Source organism: Amphibalanus amphitrite, unplaced genomic scaffold, assembly GCF_019059575.1.
Source record: "Amphibalanus amphitrite isolate SeventyFive unplaced genomic scaffold, NRLGWU_Aamphi_draft 000592F_arrow, whole genome shotgun sequence".
NCBI lineage: Eukaryota > Metazoa > Arthropoda > Thecostraca > Balanomorpha > Balanidae > Amphibalanus > Amphibalanus amphitrite.
In genome coordinates, this window is record NW_024882086.1 from 282,679 (window position 1) to 305,238 (window position 22,560).

The 22,560-nt window shown below is 50.8% G+C and overlaps 1 protein-coding gene across 1 annotated transcript in view; it reads left to right on the forward strand.

The window, feature by feature from the left end:
- The first annotated feature begins 12,900 nt into the window (after window positions 1–12,900).
- LOC122394457 overlaps window positions 12,901–22,560 on the forward strand; it is a 58,768-nt gene continuing 49,108 nt past the window's right edge. The window contains exon 1 of the mRNA XM_043391345.1: window positions 12,901–13,137. The gene's annotated coding sequence lies outside the window, so the exon portion shown is untranslated. The remainder of the gene's footprint in view (window positions 13,138–22,560) is intronic.

Below are 22,560 nucleotides of genomic sequence, written 5' to 3' on the forward strand. Positions count from 1 at the left end.
CGCCCGATGAAATAACTGTTCATTACGTACAATCTGTACACGTTGGAAATTGGTAGGCATGTCCTATCAATGAAAATACAGCGGGGAAATCATCAGAGCATTCTCAGCTAGATTTATATTGCATATTATCTACCTAATTTACTAAAAAGTATGACTTCTGCGCATGTGTGATGATAAGCTTTGAAATATATTGCTCTGCTGTGTAAAGGTCCATCATCGGGCCGACTGAGTCCTCGGCATTAATAGCTAACCGTGTTTTGACACATTTTTGAGTTCGTTTGCATTGTATATTTGCCTTTGAGTGGGTGCTCAAGCCGCGTGCAAGCCGCTTTGAATTGACGGAGCCCGCAGAGGTGTTTGCACGCGGTACTTCAAACGGACACCGTGTCACAATCGCTTCACGGGTTCGGTGGGCGGCGCGCCGGCAGACACTTTTATGCATCGATTTCCTCACGTGGTCGATGCTCAATAGGCGGACCAGCAATGATAAAGCAGGCGGCCGGTGGGTGCTTTGTCGGTGATCGGCCCAGCCTTTATGCGTCCTACTGCGACGAAATGGCTGCTGTGTCATATTCACTGCATCGTTTTCCGCACTTATGCCATGCATTTCTGAGAGAGCCGGTACGATAAAGGAAGAGGGATAGGAATGTCCTCTGCAGCAAAGAGCGATGCATGTCAATATAGACTGGACATAACGATGGCATTGTTGGAAACTTGCTGCATAGTTTTTAAAAAGAAATTACACGTTATGTAATTAATGTTCTGCGGAATCAAACTTGCAGCAATAACATGAAATATACAGCTTTGATCTATAAATAATGCTAAGATATTAATAAATACTAAGGGCATTTCATTATTCAAGCGCACTCAATTCGTGCGCCAAAGACGTTTTTTCCATTTTCCCACACATTCGGCTTTGAATGCTGGTACCCATATACTCCCATGGCTCGCCGAGCATTGTCGCGTATATCCGCAAAGCCTGTCGGTTTCATAAACCTCGGCGCGCTCGCGGCTGAGCGAACACGGGCCAGTCTATCGGACAGTGTTTCATTCGCCGAAATCCCGCGAGATCCGCGGCTTCATTGGCCACTGGACATGGTCCTAACATTAGGCCCAAGCTATGGCATGAAATGCCGCCGGACGAAATTGGCTTTCGGGACATATAGCGAGCGGCAGGCCGCAGGGGGTGGTGGGGCTGGGCGGGACGGGGGGGTATCGACCACCGGAACTATCGGGCCGAGCCGAACCGCGTCAGCGCGCCGCCGCCAGCCGCGGTCATACGGTCAGCCGCACTCGGCCGAAACCGACGCCGCCGCGCAGAAAATCGCCCATCGGCGGCGACGATTACGGCTGCAGCGCGTCGGAATCGCCGCCGCCTCGGCCGCCAGCGCCGCGACGGCCGCGATCCAATCGAGTGCAATTTATAGCCGCTGTGTGTCATTATCGTAAAACAATCGGCCCTAATAACGACCTCAGCGACAGAGTTTTATCTCGGGCCGGCCGAGCGATGATGCCGAATCGGTCGGGGGCTCGCTGTGGACGAGGGCAGTGTAAGACCGCTGCACAGGATGTTCATAGAAAAAGTGTTTTGTGATAGTGACAATGCTGGCTAATGAACACTGAAGTGTTAGGCAAAGCGGATCATTGGTGTCGCTTGATTATTTGCAAAACCATTGAGTGCTGTTATATGTGTAACCGAACCGAGATATTTCTTTCCATTACATTTAGCCACATGCAGTCTTTCTTCGACTGTCTCTTGTATATCTTTTATCGTGTTATTCACCCCTTGACTTGTCTCCTCTTCTTTTATCTAAAAGTCCCTCCGGTCGTGTGCTAAATCTCTGTGATTGGCACGCACGCATGCTCTGGTGGTTTGTGGGCCGTGTAGGCTCAGGTGGCGGGATATTAAAGGGTCATCGATCATGCAGAGAAGTGGTTTCGGCTCGGAGCCGCAGCTGTGCTGCGAGGGACGTTACGGAGCGACCGAGTTCAACAGTCGCGGCGGCTCGCTAGGTGCAGAGGCGAGCCACGAGGCAGGCTGGCTTAGTGGTGATTTGGTTCAGCTCTATCAGCATGTTTGCTGTTCTTACTGGATATGATAAGGTTGTTGGATGATAGATCATAAAGCCGTTCACGTTATAACTACCTGACAGAGGTCTAACAGTGGTCAATGTCCTTGCTGCTTTGCATGGTAAAACAAGGCAAACAGTTCCAGAACGCCCAAAGTCATGAATATGTGGCGTAGATGAACACTTGATCGATCGATCCGCCAATGCTAATGCTGGAGCTCCTGGACGTCTTATCACACTAGGATTACCGTGTGGCTTCGCGGACTATTTGGCTTCTGATCTTCAGACATGACCCTCACGCATTTATTTATTTATTTATTTATTATTTATTTGACATCGTAGGCTCATTCCACAAAAATGGCTATTCCTGAACCAGGGTCGCAATATAAAATGATGGGTGTCGTGGGAAAAACATACGCACGCACGCACACAGACAGACATTCGTTCACAGTCACTCTCTCACAAACGTGTCGTCATGAAGTATTGCTAACGGTCGGCCGCCTGTTGTCGCAACAAGTGCCGGCGCAACTCTGCCTTGAACGCGTGCAGGTTCAGGTCACACATCGCCGGTGGTAGGCTATTAAAAGCTGTCACGGCGGTAAAGAGGAATCGTCTCCTCCCGGACTCCGATTTGATTCTGGGCACATGTAGCATATCTATCTGTCTTGTGGCTCGCTGATGTACGTCACGTCTATGCACTATTCTACTCGCGATTGACTCGGGCTGCGCAGTGACCAGCATACGTTTCAATAGGGTCAGCACATGGTATAAGTACATGTTACGCGCGGACAGCCATCCCAGGTCACGCAGGACGTCACTAACATGATCAAACTTCCGACGTCCCGATATCACACGGGCTGAGAAATTCAGCAGCTTTTGCAGACGTGCGAGCTGAGTGGTATTGCAGGAGCCGTACACACTGATACAATAGCGGATGAGCGAAATGACTAGACTTTGGACTAGGGTGGTGAGCGTCGAATGCGGTAAAATATGTCTAGAGTGACTCAATCCGATTATAATACCTGTGCAGCGCCGGACGACATCATCGGTATGGGCGGCAAACGACATACATTGGTCAAATACGACACCCAGATTCCGCACCGCGGGAGAGCCGGAGACAGTGGCGCCCATAAAGTTGATGCTGACTGTTGGAAGCTGCCGGAGATTTTGACGAGTGCCGAGAACAATGAGCTGAGTTTTCTGAGCGTTGATTTTCATACCATTTTTGCCAAACCAGTTCGAGAGCAGTGACAAATTTCGTTCCATGGATCCGATCAGGGCGCCAATGTCTCCGGGCCTCCCGCCCACGAGAACCTGAGTGTCGTCCGCGTACTGCACGATGCTCGCGTCATCAACGAATAGCGACATATCATTAGCATAGATGCTGTACAAGAGCGGTCCGAGCGATGTCCCCTGATAGGTGCCGATGGGGTTCGGCAGCGCCGCCGACAGAGTTCGAGAGCCAGAGTGGCTCTCGGCTACCACCTGCTGCTGGTGGTCGGCCAAATAACTCTCAAACCAGCGCGTGTCGACATTGTACAGTTCGAGTTTACGTAAAAGTCCGGCGTGCGGTACGACGTCAAAGCATTTGGACAAATCTAAAAGACACAAAAGTGTGATTTCCTTACGGTCCATAGCCTCAAACACTCGGTCTGTAACATCTAAAAGTGCGGTGTCGGTAGAATGGTTCGTCCTAAAACCGTGCTGACTAGACGAGAATAAATGATGACAGGTGAAATAGGTAAAAAGCTGCTCGTAAACGACGCGTTCAGTGATTTTGGCGATGGTGGGAAGGATTGATATGGGGCGGAAGTTGGTTACGTCTGTGGATTTGGGTGATTTCTGGATGGGATGGATCAATGCTAATTTCCATGAGCTAGGGACGCTGTGACTGGTGATGCTGGAGTTGACGATGTGGGTGATGACGGGATAGATGGAGCCAAAACACTGTTTGATAAAACGTATACATAGTCCGTCAGCGCCACACGATGTACTGCTGGCCATCCTACCAACGACACGCGACAGTTGTTCCGGTGTAACGGGTGCCACCTGGAAACGGCCGGTGGAAACGCGCGGCAGCCGCACCGCCAGCTCGGGCCCCGCGGAGTCCACCTGTCGGGCCGTGGCGGTCCCAATACTGGCGAAGTACTGGTTCACTGCGTCCGTGTCTGCGTCCGGTGAAGGTTTGGTCGTCCGCTTCCCCGCGATGACCGGCCGGACACTGCGCCACAAGGAGCTCGGCCCGCTCTCCCGCACGCGCCGGTCGATCTCCTCTCGCGTGTCACGGCGGACGGCCGACCTAACCTGCCGGTTCAGTTCCTTATACAAGGCACGATCTGAGGCACGTAGCGCCGCCCGCCGCCGGGCCATTAGGTCCTTTGTGGCTTCCGTCACTGGGGGCGCCGTCGGGTTACGCACTCGGAACCGTCTGGCCGGGGCCAGACTGTCAATAATGGGCATAGTGACCGCGATAAAATAGTCCCACTGCTCGCCCGGGTCAGCACTGCGGTACACAGGGCTCCAGTCCACAGCCCACAGGCGGCGGCTCGCCTCGGCGGTGTCCAGTTTGCGCCAGCTCCGTCCTGTCAGAGTGCACCGCTCCGGTCGGCGGCCCGGGGTCGGCACCACTGCACGGCACCAGTTGTGAGGACTGTAGTGACAGTGCAGCGTCCCGGCCCGTTCAACACCACGATTCGTTGCGATCACATCGATGGTGGAGCCTGATGACCGGAACGTAGCACCGTCGATATGCTGGTGCACTGCGTAGGCGGTAAACAGCTCTCGGAGTTTGGTAGCCGTAGCGCTGCCGCCGTCCGCGGTGTTGATATTAATATCGCCGGCTATAGCATTCCGCGTTTCGGCATTCCAACAGATCTGCACGATCCCATGATCCATCCTCAGCAATCCGCGTGTCCGCCTCCGGTCGTGGTGGTCGCTCTATGTAATCGATGTGTGTGTGTCTGTGTGTGTGTGGTGGTCTGGCTGGTCGCGTGTCCGACCGTCTGTCTATATTCTGGGGGGCGGTACGGCCCCGCCTCTCGGTCACGAGCGGCGGCCGCCAGGCGTGCGGGGGTCGAGGCGGTGCCGCCCCCGCCCGCCCGCCTGACCTGACGGAGCGCTTACCGTCAGTGGGACGAGTTAACGTCTTAGGCTCAGGTGGGGAGTGGGAGAAGGAAGACTTATGGGATGGAGACTGGAGAGCAGAGAGAACGAAAAGGAAAGAAAGAGGGTGAAGGTTTGAGAGAGGGAGAGAAAGAGAGAGAGAGAGAGAGAGAGAGAGAGAGAGAGAGAGAGACGAAAAAGAAATATGAAAATTCCACAAAAACAAGCTACGCTAAAGGGCTACTGAACGTTGAAATAGACATCAATCTCGTTACGTTCTCTGCCAGATATCCCTTTAATTCTCCATTGAATCAATTTGTGCAATAAGCCTTCGGCAATATCTCGCAGAAAACGCACACGGGCCGTGGCGGGGCCCATACATCTTCATTGTTGCGGCTCTATGAGGGAGCAGCTGCTTCGATTGGCCATAACTGGCGTATGAGGGCGAGGTCATGGACTGTGGCGGGCGCTGATCGGTCCCGCGGGCGCCGCCCGGTCACGCGGACTGGCTCGTTAATCCTCATTAGCCGGACAGTGACGCAGTGTTGCTGGTGAGCGGCCGCGGGTCCGGTGAACCGGGGGACTAGGGTGCAGCCCGCGATCAACACGTGCGGGTTTGGAGTGGGTCGGGGCTAAACGGTGTCCAGGCAGTGTGGGCCTCGGGTAGCATTCATTCTGGCCAGGGTTCATAATGTCCAGGGTACGCTATGCCCAGTGTCAAAATGGCCAGTGCCTTGAATGGGCCAGAGTTCATAATGTCCAGGGATTGCATGGTCCAAATGTGGCCAACTAGCTGCAGATAGGGTATATTCAAAGAGGCCAGGGTTCATAATGTCCAGGGCACGATGTGTCCAGTGTTCAAAATGGCCAGGGTTCATAATGTCCAGGGCACGATGTGTCCAGTATTCGAAATGGCCAGGGTTCATAATGTCCAGGGCACGATGTGTCCAGTGTTCAAAATGGCCAGTGCCTTGAATGGGCCAGAGTTCATAATGTCCAGGGATTACATAGTCACTGAAAGTGACGTCATTATGTAAAAAACACGGAATCAGCTCAATGCAAAGCAGTGCAGTGCCGAAGGCAATGCCTTAGGAGAGATTACAGGCAATAGTAAATAAAATATTTTTAGGTTAAGTGGTTATGTATCTGGCTTCAGGCCGAAGCTCAGGAGCCATTACTCCACGGCCTGGGTTACACGGTTCATTCATCTTATGACATTCTTTGCATATTTCGTTTCTATCAGGTTTGTCTGAATCATTCTTTAGAATTTTGTCCCCACAGTGCTGAATCCCTTTAAGAATGTGTATCCGCGTGTTTTAATTTAAAAGGGTAATGGGCCGTGGAGACGTTTACTTCATATTTATAAACGGAAATAATTTGTTCAGATCGCTGACCCAAAACTCACTTGGATGTGAAAATCTCCCTCACCAGTTCTTTTATATTTTCTCTCTGTCACATAGATTCACTCACGGCATGGTCTAACGTCGTTTGGCACGTTCCAAACGAGTGGAACAATGCATAATGATCCCCAGCATTTTATGCAAATTTCTGGCGTTGGAATAGTCTGAGTTTGAAAATGGAGACGAAACTGCGAGGGAGCAGCCCAGCTGACGTGACGTGGAAAATGGCAGCGTTGTTTTATTAATCGCCGCCTTATAGTCTATTAGGCCTCCGCATAATGAGTGGGTTTATGAATAATGAAGGGGTGCAGGCTGGCAGATGGCGGCGCCAGTGTCCAAACTCCGTGTTAAGGTTGAAACCTCCGCTAACAATTCTCCGCTAAGCTGTGTTTTAACCGCGACATACTTACCAGAACCTAACCTAACTCTCCACTTCCGTACCATGGCGTTTGTCACTTCACCTGATCTTGGTTTTGCGTGTCGTTACCCATGCCCTCTGGCTGACAGCCCAGCTTCTTGTCAGTACCTATTCGTCATCCGGGTAAGCGCCAGGTCAATCTCGAGGGGTTTGGTACGTACATACGTGTGTATTTCCAAGCGCTGACAAATCTTCAGTGACGACTTTCAGTGTCATATCTCACCAATGTGGATTAGAGCGACCTGATTAAACATTTCGATTTTTTTTTAACCCGATCACCCGGACCTCCTGTCAATACTTAGGCCTGTTGCGCTCGTAAACTATATACGTTCGATGGTCTGTGGCCTGTTTTTCACACCTCGCCGCCAAAGAGAGGCGCCAGCTGTCCCTCCGGCATTCAACGGCCATTAACTTGTAAACACTTCGCTCCGGCCGAGCACTTAAACCGTGCAATTTGTTTCTCATCGATCTTCACGCCTGACATTATTAATGGCTTTTCGCACGCACATAGATGTCTTAATGTCTATCCCGTGTTGAAAACAACATCGAGTCGAGTCTGGCTGGGACGGAGGCTCAACTGGAAAATAACTCTTTCAAGCAGCGTTTCGCCGTCGCTTTCGGCCCAGCAAGAATCATTATTAGCTCAGAAAGGTGATATTTCAGCTGGTCCTATATCATAGCGCTCAGTGAAGCATTACTTAGGTCTTAGGACTTTTGGCAGTCAGCTGTAATGAAACGCTTAATTGTAAGCGTGCTCAGTATGAATCATATTCTTCAAATTATTGTGACAAATATGCAGCGCAAATCTATTTTCAGTCATTGCTCACAAGCAATATACAAATATTTCTCGTGTTTCCGCCCTCCCTCTGCATTTAATTAGAAATTCACAAACCTATTTCAGGCATTCCTAGTGATCATTTTTCTTGTAGCGCCCCACGCCGTCGCCATTTGCGTTTCACCCCTGCGACCTTGGTGGGCGGCCGGTCTGCTGGGGTCCCCTCCGCGGCGCGCCTGCGTCGGCCCGTTATGATCTCATAATTCGTTTCCGTTGTCTGGGGAGTATTGACCCAGCTGACGCGCCCGTCCCGTCTGCCGGTGCCACTTATCATCGCACGCCGGTCGGGCCACGTCGCCGCGGCCGTCCTCACGGCTCCTCCTGCAGCCGGTAATGAATCGCTGTCAGCCTGTTTAGCGGCTCAGCCGGCCGTCAGCAGCTGATGACAGAACGCAATCAGCTGATAACGCCGTTATGAGCAGCCGCGCTGTATCAAAATGGCATCGGAAAGTTTATGGTCCACGGGAGATCTGACGAGGGCGATGACGAACAACGCAGCGGAAATGTTGACAAAAATTCCGACGATAACGAGTCGGCTCATAACGAGGAGCGCGGTGGAGGAGCGCCCCGGGCGGTGTCGCTCGCGCTGCGTGCCGCTCGGGTTCGAGCCTCCGGCGAACTTCTGTCTGTGCCAGTTCCTGCCACGCTCCGGTGCGCAGACACGAAGCTATTATTCTCTGCTTTCGTGGCAACACGAACGCGAGAATATGTCAGCCACTGCGAGCACTGCCTTGTTCTTCAGGGCCCAGCGACTCCGGCTCAGCCGGGAGCGCGCAAAGAGGAGAGGAAGCGAGGGCGGGGGAGAATGAGCCGACCTCGCGGGCGGAGCTCGTGCTGACAGCTCCCATTTCAGAGCGGACGCGCCGACCGACCGCCCAGAGCCCGGTGTCGGCCCAGATTCTACCGCCTGGGAGCCGCCCTGGCAGCGTGTCGGATACACACTGAGGAGCAGCTGTGGCTAGGGCGGACCGAGTCGGGGCCCGGGCAACCGGGCAGCTGTGACCCGCGGGTGGAACGAGCTCAGCGTTAGACTGAGGACTCGGCTGAAACGGGTGGTTGACCGAGAAAGGATGGGGACGGAGCGAAATACGTTGGACAAAAATAGATAACTCCCTTGCCGGAAGTAAGAAGAGTTTTGTTTCAGAAAGTGGCTGTGCTGTTTTCGGCTCTGACTGATGATTTCGTTTTGACGTGTTGATGGATTTAATTTGTATATGACTGCCGGGTAGCCATCTTTTTCATTTCGTCGTGTCCAGTTATAATGAAGTTTCATCAGATTCGCATTTGTCGTGCCATTTTAGTCTGGTATATCCAACGTAACGGTCTTTCTGGCGGATGTCGTTTTGGCTCACCATTTCAGGCCTCTCTGGCGTCAGCTTGGTGGGACATCCCCAGCTCTCGCGTCTCTCTGTCCTTCCTTGTTGATGGCTTTCAGCTCCTCTTAGGATATCCACTCTCAAGCTTCCTTTAGTTCAACATGAGATGAATTTATGCTCGGATATAGCTCGGCTGTGGAAATGATGCCGTCTGCCAAGTCTGATGGTGCAGCTGAATATCGCTACAGCTTATTCATCATTTATCATTTGGACCAGTAGCCGTTCCTAGAAAAGAAATGTAAATTGACACTAAATAGGCGCAGGCCAGTCGCTTCTCCGCAATCGTCATTCGTCATAAGCTGATGTGGTCGCCCGCTCCGTTCCGTCAATTGTTATTGTTTCCATTGCAGGTTTCCAGCGGTCGTCTTTTTTTTCGAGTGACCGCGTGCTGACAAAACTTCAGATACATTTGAGGTCAGTGGTGGCGGTTGCCACTATTGTCCTCCATATGACCTCATTGAACATGAAGCATTTCTTTGCCAAACAGTGCTTATGAGCCTACCGTCGTGGTGTCATGGTGTAACGGATATGGCGGCGTTTCTTTTTATAAATACCAAATAATTTTTGGAAGTTTAGCGGTACTACTCCGTGATGCATGCCGGTGCTGGAATTGGAATTAAGTCAACACTGAAGAATGAAGGCGGTAAAGGAGCACTGATACTAAGCATATCACCGCATCGTGAGTACCACAGACGTGCGTACGATACATGCGATCGGTTATTGGTGCTGGGTGCGTAGTCAACTCAGTGACGTTGATCTCCAAGCCATGACCCGAGAGGGCTTCCAGCTCATGAAGCAGCATCACCTACCGAGGTACCGGGGTCTGTGTGTAACTCATGCATCATCAGGCGCTATGAGCGGGGCTAAGACGGTTGGTAAGGAGCCCGTTTCGGCGGAATGACCGAGCTGAACGCACAAGGCCGTCTCGTCATCCCGCGAAGGTCGTCCTCGGTTTGAGAGGGTGCCATAAGCCGGGCAGTGTCAGGACTGAGTTGGTAATCTGGGCCCACTAACCGCGCGGGGGCGAGCTCACTCTCAGTGTGTCGACAGCAGCTCGGGCCCCGTGCCGCGACTATCGTGAGAGATTCTCGGAAACTTAGAAAGCCTCTCTGAATGTCGCCGTCGGTGGGAAAAGTCCAGAAATCTTTCGCAAAGACCTTAAATATAAATAGTAAATAATAGCTGTTTTCACGTCGGCCATCTGGTACACATTCGGTGCAGATTAGGTGCAGATTAGGTGCAGATTTGGTGCAGATTTGGTCAAATAAGTTCACTGTGTTTCTAAAAAGTTTTGCGTTTGGGTTGCACAGATGTCATAGACCTCATATTTCTTTAAATTAATCAGACATTATTTTCAAAGGCTGAAATAAATTCATGATATTAAGATATTTGTTATAAAAGAGCTTACGTGCAGATTCGATCAAATCAGGTGCATTCGCCAGATAGCCAGTCGTGAAAACAGCTAATATTCACGTATACATTCATGCGATAAAATCACAATTATTGACACAGTTTCGCAATTTTTCACTTTTGATTAATTGATCAAGCGTGCAGAAATAAGAAAAATATCGACGTTTTATGACTGGCAGCCAGTTTTTGCTACATATGTTTAGTATAGTATGCGTAACCTACATATAGGTTACGCAATATGCCTCGTGCTGAGCGTATGAAGCAGGGTATATTGGTTTGAACCTTATTTTTTAGACTTTTGGTTGAAGCCCAAACCTAACTAGTTTCTTCACAAGGCACATCATAAAATTAAATTTAGTTCAGGAGCGTGCAGATAAGTTTGGCGTGGGTCGATTCTGACCGATCTGTTTTGGCTCTGTCAAGTTATGGCTTAATGTCAGGATTTTCTTAAGCTGGTCATCATGGCGAAATTAATGCTCACTTCATGAATGATAGATGACCTACCGTGATTCTACTGTCATTTATGCAGACCCATATCCCAACATTATACGGCACTCATAACGTTTATTACTACTTTGGTTCATAGTTTAGAATAAGAAAGGCCTTGCAATGTCATAAAACTCAAACGAACACTTAATCTGCCAACCAAAGTAATCTGTATTGCTTTCCAACACTTTCAATGTCCTGATCGTGGTGCCGCGGTAAGCTTTTACGATGTGTACTGTGCTCGTTTTACTGCTTGCAATGCGTGCATTAAATAATGTTTTCTTTGTTGTCCTGGGATAAATATTAAACGGGACTGACATTTACTTGTTGGGCGGTTATAGTCATAATTCGCACAGTTGGCTGTAGCGGTTGGAATAGATAGCAGGATTACGTTGATAAAAAGTCAGCGGGCGCCCATCATTTGTCTGTGCGGGTCGGCGATATATCTGGTTTAGGTGATGTCCTTTGCCATCTGCCTGGGTATTTCCGACACCGTTTTCCATGTCATAGTTCCTGTTATGATTACCTCGCTATCGCTGAATATGCTCATATATCACTGGGTATTCTTAGTATTACCTTTGTTCGTTTTTTATGATCCATTCTTTGGATATTGAGAAACGGTTAAACCCCATATACGGTGCAATATTTTATCGAACTATGATGTCAATCTGTAATACTTTAATTCCTAGCTGATATAGGTACACCGTCAATCCGTCATTTTTCGCCGCTACTGCCTGGCAGTTTCCAGTTGTTCGGGTCGCAGTTGTGGGCCCAGGCCCCGATGAGCCATAGCGGCAGTGTTGACACCCCGTCATCATCCACCTGTCTCTATGATGGCAATTGGCAGCTGCGGCGGCCGTGTTTTGGTGGATGGCCGGTCACCCGACCCGGCGCCGCAGTCCATCCGATGATTAGCCGTCCCTGAGTGCCGGCCGGCGCGGCGTCCCTCCCTCGCCGGGTCCCCACTCCCCAGGCGCTTTGATCTACCTTGCGTTCACATTTTCTTCTGTGCTGATCTGATATCCCGTCCGGGGACTTAGTAGCTCGGATTCCTTTCATCTGTCGCGCGCCTGCCGCGGCGCACGTCGACGTCCCGTCCCCGACCTGCGGCGCTGTCGTCAGTTTGCCAGCTCGCCACGAGCGCTGCCTGCGTGCGATGTCTAATTCCGGCGGACGACGTTTGCAATTTCGATCCCGGTCAGGTGTAGCCTTTAAATTCGGCCGGCAAAAAAAAAATCCGCGACTCACTGTCAGCCGCCCGTAAAACACTACAAACAGTGTGGCGGTTGGAGAGCGAAAGCGTGTCGATGGGCGTCTGAAACGGTAGCGAAGTGCTGTGGACGCGACCCCGAGCTGCTGCGCAGAGGTCGATGGGGTGCCACAGGAGCAAATTCAATAATGTCGGGTTTAAGGTCCATAAACGTTGTTTGTTACTCTCGGCGAGTTAGCAGGAAGCGTTGGAGGCTCACAGCGGCGGGTGAATGTTCTGTGAAACGGGGTGTCGTTTTACTACCCCTGCCGCTGACCGAGGGAAGGTATCGGCTGGGGAGTGGGGTCGCGGGGAGGGTCGGCGGTGAGGAGCGGGGCCGAGGGCGCCAGCTGCGCTCCCCTATAGCTCGCCGCTCGTCAAGAGCCACTCGTGTCGTGCTCCGGCAGCTGCGGCGGCAGTCATGGTAGCTCACCCCCTCTCACCTGGCCGTGCCGGCCGGCCGTACATGTTCCCATCGACCGGCGGCCGGCGCGCGCCACTGCCGCCACCGACGCGCCGTCGTCGTCGACGGCAGTCGGACGGCGGCGGCGGCGCGCGGTGGCTGTCTCGGAGCGGCTCCCGGGAGCAGCGGAGCGCCGGAGCTGCACCTGAGGACTGCGGATCGCGCACGGTGTGGGGAGAGGACAGTGGGGAGCTGGGCGGTGAGACTGCCGCGGCGGCTCGTACGAACGGTGCAACTGAGAGTGGAGAGACTGGACAAACTGGGAGACTCGGCAGACGCGCTGATATGATAGTGATCTGAGCAAAATCGTCATTGGGAGTGACTTACAGGTCAGTAGATGAAATGACAAATGGTTGAACATTTTCTGTGTTTGATAATGCACTTTCTTTTATGGCATTGGCTACTGGTTAAGCGGTAAAATTTAAACGACAAAAATTAGAACATGATGAGCTCTCGTTTTCGGGTATTTAGTTTAATGGCTGTAGTTAAAAGGCATTTTTTTCTGCGACAAGCTGGAACTTAATCAATTTTCTAACAACGTGGTTTACTTGGGATCTTAACGGCGGATAGTCTATGTATATTGCATTGTATTCGTCATTACGTAACATGCATTCCTTTGGTTTAGCTTTTTCATTTGGCTTCATTGGTAAACGTGGAAACATATTTGTTGTAAACGCCTGCAAATATTTAACATGATATTGACACGATACACAACTCAGAGTCGAATAGAAGTTGCGTGTTCTTTTATGAGCCCATACTTGCAGATGATATGGGTGTTATGTTGCGACGGACACTGGTCTGCGGGTTCCTATAGGTACGCTTACAAAAAGTAATCACCGTGTGATCTGTCCTTTGCAGAGAAGCGATTTGCGTTTTGTTAGGTCTCATGTCATATCACGGGTCAAGTAGACAAAAATGACATATGTTTGCAACGTTTATAAAAAAATCATAGAATCAACATGACAGCTTGTTGTTGACCGGTAGATGAGTTGTTCCGCTATTCAATTGTGATCAGTTGATCTATTGACATAATGTTGAATCACTCAATCGCTTCATTCCACGAACCAGTGGCCTCGGCTCTTGTAAGGTGCATATGTATCGGCTTCTTGCTTTGACTAATGAGTTTTTAAAGTAATTTGATTCTTGCAAAGTAACTTAATTTTGGCATTAAATTTGGTCTTTACTAGATGACTAGAATTAGACGGTTAAGGCCTTATGCCGGAGATCGAGCTGTTGCAGTCTGTTTCTTGTTTAACAGATAACTAGTGCCTTATTTCGCCTGTAAGAAACAAACACATTGAAATGCGCATCATCCCATTTATACGCTGCATCGGTCTTCATGTGTGTCAACCCATCGTCTAAAAAGCTCGCTCGTGCTACGTCATACCGATTCTCCAACCACTCGTCAGTGCCTCTCAGAACTTTGCGAGATCAACTAGATTTAATTCGTGCATGACTCTGCCATTCCGAATTGTCATAACTCTTCACACAGAGCGGTGCTCGTAGCATTCCGACTTTGGACGGTGCACGCTTGCAGGGACGGCGGTGACGGCGGGGGGCCGTGAATTCAGAAGCCGAGGAGGGCGGAGAGTGATGTCCGCCGGAGGCTGGGAGGGCGGAGAATTGTGACCGGCAGCCGGCCGGGGAGGACTGACCGGGACTGGGGAGGGTGGAGGACTATAACCGGGAGCTGGGCAGGGCGGAGTCAGAGCCGAGCAGCGCGGAGGGCGGTCTCCCCCATCGGCGGGGCGGTGGCGCCTGTCAGACCTTGTCAGGCCGCGTTAGACGGCGCACAGGGCCGTCAGCAGATGCCCATCCACCGGCCAATTCGGCGCCGCCAGTCGGTCTCAATTTGGAGCCGGCCGCGGGGCGCCGACACCAATCTGCATCAGCAGCGCCGCTGCTGCGTCAGTTTCGTCGTCCAGACGCTGTGTCCTGCGCCGCATTTGTCGATACAGACGGCCGGCCGGCCAGGGAATAATAATGCGCTCGCCGGCGCTGTCGCGCTGTGTCCATTTCTCAAACGGGTCCGACCGGTAACTCGATCGGACTTCGCGTGGATGGCTCGGTTCGAGGAGAACGCCCGGGTATGTTCACTGTCAACTGCAGCCTGTGTCACTTAGCGAGTTGACTACATAGAGTGGTTCCTGAGGACGAGCCATAGAGGTCCGTGGGGCATCAGGGACAATGGCTGGAATCGGTTGTGAAGGGCTATTCAGAGACCGACCAGCTTCTGTAGTTTCTAAACGTTAAACATCCGAGGTTAAATATCGGTAGCGGTCTCATATCCGAGTTGACCATCTGGATTGGGTCGGACCTCGGAGGTTAGATGCCGAAAACGGATGTCCCGGAGGCCCACTGTCGGGATCAGGCCAACCATCCGTGACCAAATGTCGCCGAATCGGGTCGGATATCCAAGGCCAGAGGTCGGGATCGGGTCACATATCCGAGGCCTACTACCGTGATTCTGTCGGACCGTCTGCGGTCAGATGTCCGGATCGTCGGACCGTCTGCGGTCAGATGTCCGGATCGTCGGACCGTCTGCGGTCAGATGTCGGGATCGTCGGGCCGTCTGCGGTCAGACGTCGGGATCGTCGGACCGTTTGCGGCGGTCGGTCTGCCGCCGTCTGGACCTGCTCCGGCCATTAGCCGGTGCTCGCCGGCCAGGGCCCGCTCGGCTAATGGCAGACGGAGGTCGCCGCCGCTCCAGACGCGATGGATGGCCCTGTTTTTGCCAGCGGTCTCCGATTGACGGCACGGTTTGCCCTCCTCTCCGGTGGAGCCAGCGCCGGCCGACCTCGCGTCGGATCCGACAGAGGCTCAACGACCAGCGGCGGCTCTGCCAACAGTCTTGTGAGAGCTCTGCTTAGGAGGTTTGTACTCACAGTGCCAGTTTTTTTGTCACTAAATGAAAGAGATTCCGTGGTGCTGGAGTTACTTTGAATCGACGTCGCTCTGCTTGATCGTCGTCGTCGTCGCTTTTAGACCCAACAAAACCCTTTCGGAAATTAAGCTATTTCGACTTTTAATTTGAAACATTACATTATGTTCATTGTTCTTCTACCTATGTTATGGTACGCTGTTTTCTATCAAAGTACTTATTTTCTGTATAAACGGTTTACTCGACTATTACAATGTAAATTATTTGGCGTCCAATTTCATGAAATGCCAGAACAATCGCTCAAAACGGAGCCAACATTTTCCGTTCTGCTGGTGCGAACATTGCGGTTCCGGGAAAATGAGTTGACTCTCCATCATCGCCGTCGGACATGGTCTGAATGGCCCACTCACTTGGCCGGAACTTGTGTGACGTGAACGCACCCGAGTCGGCGTCATTACATTAGAGTTCGGCCTATCACGGCGGACCAATGCACTTACTGGTGACAGTCTCGAGTGTGGCGCGTCTGTGAGCTGTCCGCCCTGTGACAGCCGGCTGTCACACTGTCCTGTCCTGACAGCTGTCCCCGAGACAGACAGACCGGGGACCGCGGCCGGACCGCCGCCCGCGCGACCACGGACCGGCGCCGAGCGCGCTCTGTGCGTTGCGTGACTGGACCGGCGGGGATTACCTGTCTTATAGGGCCTCCGGCAGCCGCCCACCGCGTTCCAGCCACAAGCGAATCATTTTTATGGCGCCGCCCCGCGCGCCGGCTATTGCCTGGCCTCCCTCTCCACTCCTCTTTCTCTGCTCCCTCTGCTTCTCTCTCCTCTCTTCCCTTCTGTCACAACTCCATCCCCACTTTCACGCTTCGCACCTTTGCATCCCTTTTGACGGCATTTGAACAAACAAACCGCCTCCATTTCTGTATTTTTCGTCGAGTCGTAGCCGCTGAATGTGTTCGACAGGGGCCTGTGATCGGGTGGACCATGGCCGCTATGATCCGCCGCGCCGCGCCGGCCCTCTGCTCATGCATAATGCAGAGAGCGCCAAAACGTTTTGAAATCGTGCCCACCGTGCACGCCGCGTGTGGTGTGCCCGGCATGAAATGCATGCCCGCACTACGGAAGTGGTGTTAGCCTGGACTGCTGAGAAGATGGTATGATGGACGACGGTAGCGGCATTTTCCAGAAACTGGATCAAAATTATAAAGGGTCGGACTTTGAACTTGTAAAATGAGCCTTACTATGTTCCTCAAGCACTTGATGAGGTGAGTGATATGAAATGGATATTCTACTGGAAGGTTATCAAGCTAGGTGCCATGACACATCCAATCTGGTTAGCTTACGATAAAGTCCTAATCACTATTTGGGTAAAACGCTGCGAATAGTTCTAGAGGAATAGCTTGGCCTATATCGAGTCTTTTGGAATGAGGTATATCTCATAGAAGACGTCTTTCACATCTCGTTTTATTTCTCACAATTCATGACAAACTTCATGATTTTATGGTGTTTCTATTTTGCTTTTCCTACAACTAGGAGCGACGACTTTTCACTGAGGGCTGTTCACGGGCCTGTGTGCGGTCGGACCGCACACAGCCTCCAAGCTCCGCCCACTGCGTCCCTACGTCAGCCTTCCGTCACCGCACACAGCGATCGCTGTGGGGGCATTCCACGTCAAATCGAACAAAAATCGGCTGTTTTGCACCTTACCATCAGCGATTTCAGTACTAGATGCCGGCAGCGCTCGTGCGTTGCCTTGGGCCAGAATTGGAGGATCCATAGCCCAATGACTTCATTAATAGCGGCTGCGCCATGCCATCTTTCTGTTTCTAATAGCGTGTGTCTAGTTCTATCAGTGTACCGACTTTTGTGTCGCTAGATCGACGTTTCCCGGGATCAGAGGATCCCTCGTCAAAACCGTTATCCGCCCCCCGCACGCGCAGCTTGCACCCCTCGGATATTATCTCGCCGAAATGTCGTGATCAAATGTATTCTTCTTAGGACCTGCAAGTTTTGAACCAGTTAGAGCTGCCGTTTACCCTGCAGGCGTGGCAACGTACGAAGGGGTGCAATCGGCTTGCACGTGCATAGCTCATGCACCACAGAGTTTAGCTCAACCAAATGTGCATTATTTTGGAGGCCTTGCCTGGGACTACCATTGAACCTATTTTGAGGTTGATAGCTTAAAATTTCTTTGAGCCAGAGGACCTCACGTCAAAACGGTTTTCCGACCCCAGCACGTGCAGCCTGCACCCCTCGCAGACGGTGACCCCCCTGGAAACTGGTTCAAGGTGTTACCGATGTGTCCCGCCAGTATGGCTTTGCCCGTGACCTCGGGTTGACCTGTAGCCTTGACAAAAAATTTCGTGTCACCGAAACTTTGAAGCGGAATAGCATGTGCCACGAAGCACCGAGCGAACCGAGGCCAGCACCAAAAGTTTACCTCGCCGGAGACGAATCAAACGGTCCCACTTTCGTCCCGATCGGTCCACCCATTTTGACTCCAGGTCCAAAAAAGCTTGGACAAACTCACTCACATACTCACTCACTGACAAACAGGTTCAGCCGAACTTTTTTTTCAGCGACCCACCAATGGGAATTTCCGGATGCAAAAGCATGCTATCGCATGCTTTTGATCCTCCAATTCTGGATAAATTTGTGAGCGAGTTCCTGTGTGGCCCCGGACATTACATTGATGTTTTTTGCACATTCTGACCACAGGTCTTCTAAATATAGGGCATCAAATTTTTACAAAATGTTGCATCTTTATATTTTTGAACGACCATAACTTTGGTTGTACTTGTTTGATTTGAATGAAATAAACCTTACTGTTTAGGTAATTTCTTAAGCATTTGTTTAGAATTGCACCTACTTAAATATATGACCTTGAAAATTGCTTAACTCTGTTCTTAAGCACAATATTGAAATAGCAAAAAACACGTCACCTTCGATTTGGCTCATTTTCATATATTTTATTGCCTACCATATTCTTAACAACCTGTGAAAAAATTAGAGTGGGCCATTCATAAGTTTTGAAGAAAATTGCACATATGCAAACGTATGTTAGCACGCGCAGTGGAGGGGGAAGAGCGAATTTCGCTCACCCCTCCTGTTTTTCGCCAATATCTCATAAGATTAATGCGAAATTAATTATGGCTACCTGTCAAGAATTGAATTGGACATCTCATCGTGCAAGCAATAAGAAAATCGGTTCACAACTGTTCTAGTAATAGCGGTGTAAAGTGAACATCCTGTCGCCGCAGCGACGCGGCGACTCGGCAGCCGGCGCCGACCGCTACGCGCCGCCTGAATTGTAGACTGTGCCGGGACGGAACGGAACGGTTCCGTCTTTACATCGCGCTCCCTACCGCTGATTACGTTCGATTCGCGTCAAATTTTGTGAGAAGACTAAGAAATGTACAGGCAATCTTATGGTGAAAGAATTTTGAAAATCGGTTGGTAAACAATTGAAATATGAACGTGTAAACACAAAATTGTGATTGCTGCGTTTCCCGCACCGGCCGAGCCTGCCTCAGCCGGCGACATGTTACTCTTAGCAGGCCTCTAACTGCCATATTTATTATTGGATTAACTAGAAATTCCCCATACATACTAAAAAATGTATGTTCTTTCGGATAGTGAAGATCAAAAGACGTGAAGATATCGTTGCGTGATAATGTTTTCGTTGAATTTACTTCATGATGCATTTCCACACGGCTCAAAATTCACCGCAAAATACCGTTTGCCTGAGACACTTTTACTATGGAACGTGAATGCTTGACTACGATGACTATGCATTTCCATTCTCGCAGAGTTTGGGATATCACTAATCAGCAATCATTCATTTCAGAAAGTGTACACAAGCAAGCATGTCTTGACTCTGTCTTTCAAGGTCACGCGCGGTTGCGTGATGTTGATGCATGAAAACGGCGTTTGCCGCGAAAGTTATGAATGGCCCACTCCAATTTTTTCACAGATGGTTGGGAACATTGTGACGGACATAATATGTAAAAATTACCCAAATCGAAGGTGACGTGTTTTTTGCTATTTAAATTTTTCTGTTTTAATTCAAGGTCAAATGCATTTCAAGGTCACTTCAATTTAATTTTATAATTAAAAATCAAAGCCTTATCAATTGCCTATAAGACCCTGTTAATATCATTTTGATACCAGAAAAGGAACCAGAGTTATAGCCATTTAAAAAATTGATGTGTGGCATTTTTCGCTATATTCGATGACCTATATCTCAGCGATACGTTATCAAATTTCGAAAATATTATACGTAACTCAGTTTTGAACCATGCCCAGTCTGCCTACAAATTTTCAGAAAAATCGAAGGGGATGACGGATTTCGGTGTTTGATTTGACGTGGAATGCCCCTGTGGCCGGTCGGGACTGGCCACAGCGGACCGTCCACCGCACGCAGCCGTGACGTCAGAGCCGCCTACCCATCCCCTACCCCCACGCCTGCTGGACGCACCGCACACAGCGCACGCAGCAGTATGCGGTGCCCGTGAACACCCCTCAGAACTTCAGCCTACATCTCTCACATGAGCTATCACCGGATAATAATAAACCGCTGTCGGCGGTCTCACTAGGCCCAGTTATTCTGCCGGTCCGACCGCCGCCTTTGCTGGGACGTCCCCGCTCAGGACGGCGGTGAGGGACCCGGACGCCTTATGGCGTCGGCCGACTTCTCATTAATATAGAGCGAGCCAGGTGCGCGCGCTGATGGTGCGATTGGCAACCGACCACTCTCCTCTCCCCTCCCCAACCTCTGTTCCTGATCCCCTCGTCCTCCGAGTCCTCAGCCAGTCAGAGGATGGGCGAGTCAGTCGGCAGCCGCACCGGGCGGAAGCAGAACCCCCGCTCGCGCTGAAGAATGGCACATCCTCAATCGCGGCAATCGGTTAATCTAGGCCCGGACCGATCACGAGAGGAGTGGTTTTTGTTGGTCTACAAAAGCGCGAGATGTCAAGGTTTGAGGTCACTGCTTGACTGAAGAGCTCCCGGTGACGGGGCTGGAATGGAAGTTTTAGAACAATCGTCGTTGATGAACTTTTTTATTAATCTGTCCGTCGTCTACGGAATTAATTCAAAAGAGTCGACATCCTCCCAGAGTTTAATTGTTGCCTGGATTGTTCAAAGTCTAGGAGACTTGACCTGTGAGCCTGAGTCTTCAGTTTCCCCTGTCGCATGTCACTGAAGTATTTGCATTCGGTATTTTAACCCTCGCCGGCACAGGCCATTTTGAGTCCTTCGACGGCACAAGGGGGGGGGGTGGTACGACCCCCCCTCGCGTTTGGCCCCTGATCGAGCTAGAGCTTCGCAGAAAAAACGAGCGTGTTGCCCGTCACGAGAGGAAGCCGCTGATACCCAATTTTAAGGTCCTAGGTCATCGGGTGACCTTCCAGGTCAGGTCAATGACCCGAAAACCGGGAAAATCGGGACCTGTTAGAAAGTCGTAAAGTGTGGCTGCTAAGTGGTTTTCCGGGGTGCTGATCACGAATATCGTGTTAGTTTTGATCATAGATGATGTCTTTAAGCATTTAGACCAGGTCGGGTCAGGTCAGGTCAGGTCAACCGGTAGGGGTTGTGACGGGTATTCGTAATACGTGTCAACCGCCTCGGACAGCTTCGTAACATGTTACGAAGGCACCAAAACTACTTCGTAAATGTTCAAATGGTTGCTAAATTCGAATTCAGCTCCAAAATTAGCCTAGAAACATGTAAAACTCGAAAAAGTGAACCGAGGTCACCCGAGGTCACCAAAGGTCAATGACCTGACCTGACCTTCAGGTGACCTTGACACCCACCCTAATGCATGGGAGCAACATCAAATCACATGTTTGAACGTTTGAAACCACGAAAAGCTTGCAAACGCGCGGCTAATGCGAGCCGACATGCGCCGAACCGCGATTTCGGCCAAACATGGTCACAGAAAAGAGGTCACAGGTCAAAGGTCATTGGAGTCAGGGTCATGAAATTTTCAGGGTAGGTGTAAAATTGAGCAATGCGAGGGTATTGAAAGTTTCGTCGCGATCGGCCGCTTTTTACGTGAGTTATTCGCGAAAAACCTTAGGGGGGGGGGTTGCATCAACCCCCCCCCCCTGTGCCGGCGAGGGTTAACATTAACTCTATGGCGTTGCTTCGTAGGAATGACTTTAGGACCCTAAGTTAACCATTGGAGTGATACCAATAAATTTGTGGAAGTAACACTCCTGGTTCATCCTCATTGTTCTTCAGAAGAGTATGAACGAATAAACTCTGATAATTCAAAGTCACAGGACAGACTGAAGTAAGGTGCGCCATAGCTTGGAAGGTCTTCGTGGATGTTTGCTGTTATACCATGGATGAGATAACACTGGCAGTTATACCAACACAAGGGTGTTAAAATGCATCTCCTTTGTTGCAATTAATGTATGAATATCTTCATAGCTCCGTGAAGATGTCCATATCCAAGCGAAATTGCATCTCGGGTCGAGAGGTACACATTCGACTTACGAGTACATCATCGATTGCTTCAACATCGAGCCAGGTAAAACGCTTTGCATATATTTGAATAACAATTCCCCTACACCCTCCATGGCTTCCTGGACCGTGCGCCGTACCCGTCGTTATTGGCTATGGCTTCTGTGACGATCGGCCACTGTATGGGTTCTAATAGTGTCACCCCGTCACATTTCATCAACTGACCGTGCCCACTGCGGCCCGGCGCTGCAGCACTCAGCGGCTCCTTCCTCTAACGCCACCTCCGGTATTGAGTATCAGTAAATGTTTTCTCCGTCTGGCGATTAATCCTCTCGGTCCCCAATCACTCGCGACTCTAATCCGGCTCCTTCTGAGCTGGTATTTGGTGGTGGCAGACGTCT